General features: G+C 39.1%; 1 pseudogene; it reads left to right on the top strand.

The window, feature by feature from the left end:
* The first annotated feature begins 684 nt into the window (after window positions 1–684).
* On the top strand, window positions 685–1,272 carry LOC102489383 (translationally-controlled tumor protein pseudogene; annotated as a pseudogene).
* The last annotated feature ends 1,604 nt before the right edge of the window (window positions 1,273–2,876 follow it).

The following is a 2,876-nucleotide window of genomic DNA, read 5'->3' as shown; positions in this document are numbered from 1 at the left end:
TTATTTATTTATTTATTTATTTATTTATTTATTTATTTGGTTTTTGCCATATGGTACATATACTCACTGAGGAGAGAGATGGAGGGAAAATGAGAAATCACCACCGAGGGAATAGCCACACCACAATCTCTTCTCTTCCATTCTCCTCGATATTTTGGCAAACACACACGAGCCCAGTGTGATTTTCAAGCTGCCAGGTCCAGGACTCAAACCAGAGTTGGCCATGTGAAAGTCCAGTGCCTTATACACCACACCACCTGCTGGCCCCAGTGCTTAAATTCTTGTCAGTCAAAACAGAAAAACACTGAGGCTAAATTGGTGGAGACATGGGCCTCGCCAAAGTCAGCACAAACCACTAGATGTGAAAGTGAAGTTATCTGGAACCAATCGGACTCTCTCGAGGCACCACATGACTAAAGCCTCACTTGTCATCCAGGCAACCAGAATAGAAACTGCCCAGCTGAACTCACCCCAAAATGTAGATCCAAGGACCCTTGAGCAAATAAATTGTCTGGTTTTATTTGATTTCTTACACAGAAAACGGTAAACAAAACATTTAAGCCCCCAGGCTTTTCTGCCAGCTTCCCCCCCCCTCCCCCGCGCCGCTCCAGCTGCACCGCGCTCACTCAGAGCTCCGGGCTCCTACTCAGCAAGTGCTGCCATTGTCTCCCTCCAGCTGCCACCATGATTATCTACTGGGACCTCATCAGTCATGATGAGATGTTCTCCGATATTTACAAGATCTGGGAGATTGTGGATGAGCTGTGCCTGGAGGTGGAGGGGAAGATGGTCAGTAGGACAGAGGGTAACATTGATGACTCGCTCATTGGTGGAAATGCCTCCGCTGAAGGTCCTTAGGGTGAAGGTACCAAAAGCACAGTAGTCACTGGTGTTGACATTGTCATGAACCATCACTTATAGGAAACCAGCTTCACAAAAGAAGACTACAAGAAGTACATCAAAGATTACATGAAATCAATCAAAGGCAAACTTGAAGAACAGAGACCAGAAAGAGTAAAACCGTTTATGACATGGGCTACAGAACAAATCAAGCATATTCTTGCTAATTTCAAAAACTACCAGTTCTTTATTGGTGAAAACATGAATCCAGATGGCATGGTTGCTCTACTGGACTACTGTGAGGATGGTGTGACCCCATATATGATTTTTCTTTAAGGATGGTTTAGAAATGGAAAAATGTTAACAAATTTGGCAATTACTTTGGATCTATCACCTGTCATCATAACTGACTGCTGCTTGTCATCCACAAAACACCAGGACTAAAGACAAAAGACTAAAGAGCTCATCTTGAGCTCTTCATTTATTTTGACTGTGATTTATTTGGAGTGGAGGCATTGTTTTTAAGGAAAAAAACATGTCATGTAGGTTATCTAAAAATAAAATGCATTTAAACTCAAAAAAAAAAAAGAACCCTTTCTGGCATTTTAAATTCCATACTATGTGAAAAATAGCTCATTTCCTTAGAACCTGGTCCAATTCATCCACTCCCATCTTCAGTGGCCAATATTTGGTCCAAGTACACTATATAAGAATTCCAATTCTTCCTCATGTCTATCGTTGGTCTCTGGACCGTCCCCTATATTTTCCATGATTTATGTTTACAGCAGTTTCAGTGCCATGACCTTGGACATAAACACCATACCAGTCTGGGCAGAGATGGTCTGAGCTAAAGGGCTACTTCAGGTTGTTACTCTAAGTCTTGCTACATTTGTTTAGTGACAATATTCATCAAGCCAGAATTTTGCCTGTAAATGGAGAATGAAGCAATGAGCTTGAGAGAATCATCTCCAATTTGGAAATAAGAAGCCAATTTAAGAGACCAAGTGATGAGTTAGCATTTTCAAGCCTGTGACACTGTGCAAAAGTGGTCAAAGTCCAGTGAATGTTCAGCCCACCCATCTGGGGTTCTCCATGCTTTGTTTATCTGTGTCTTCCTAAGTTTATTCTTTTTTTTTTTTTTCAGAGTTACAGTGGTAATCCATAGTTAGTTTGCTATTAATTAGGTTTAAATTAAAAGCTCTTGGGTGTAACAGCAATACTATTGAGTCATTGGAAAAGGCATGATGTATTTTTCTATGTTTTTTGATGCAAAAATGCAACATGACTTTTTTTAATATTCTCTTTTTTTTAGAATTATTTTTAATTCTATTTTATTTATTTATTTTCATTATATTTTAAAAATGTGTTTGACACAAAAGTGTCATAAAGTCTAATTTTCCTATTTTACATAATATAAAATAGGGTCTTATGAGTCATTGGAAGGCATGGTGGTTAAACTACTGGATCCCACATGGCTGAATATGTGGTTTAAGTCCCAGACCCAGTTGCATGAAAACCATTCCAGACACCTGAGTGAGTGAGTGATTGTGTGTGTGTATGACACCCAAAATCCCAGAAGAAGGGGTTGCAGAATTGGTTATCCCCTACAATTGGGAGATGTAGGTGGAATTCTCACTTACACTCTCTGGTGAGTACAAATACCCTACAGCAAAAATATCCAAGAAAAAAAAAAAGGCTCTTATAAATTTTGTACAATATTTATCATCTTAGTAAGACATTGTTGTCATTAAGTGGGAAGCACTTGTGTCATTTAGCCTTTGAAACCACATAAATCACAAAATGTGTTGTGGGAGGTATTGATAGTAATGGTTATGTTAACCTCAGTGTAACTCACACACACACAAAAATCAAAGTGAACAAATGCTTTATTTGATTGAAATATGGTAAAAACTGGTAATACTAGCCAAAATGGAATGTCTAGCATCTACCAATAACCAGATGCTGGGAAAGTCACATCAAAAATGGGACCAGCAGTTAGCATAATGGCTATGTCTCTGAACTCCCATATAGTCAAC

The sequence above is a fragment of the Tupaia chinensis genome, unplaced genomic scaffold, assembly GCF_000334495.1.
Source record: "Tupaia chinensis unplaced genomic scaffold, TupChi_1.0 Scaffold000435_1, whole genome shotgun sequence".
Classification (NCBI taxonomy): domain Eukaryota; kingdom Metazoa; phylum Chordata; class Mammalia; order Scandentia; family Tupaiidae; genus Tupaia; species Tupaia belangeri.
The sequence above is the reverse complement of the archived record's forward strand: the minus strand, read 5'-3'. Positions and strand labels throughout refer to the sequence as shown.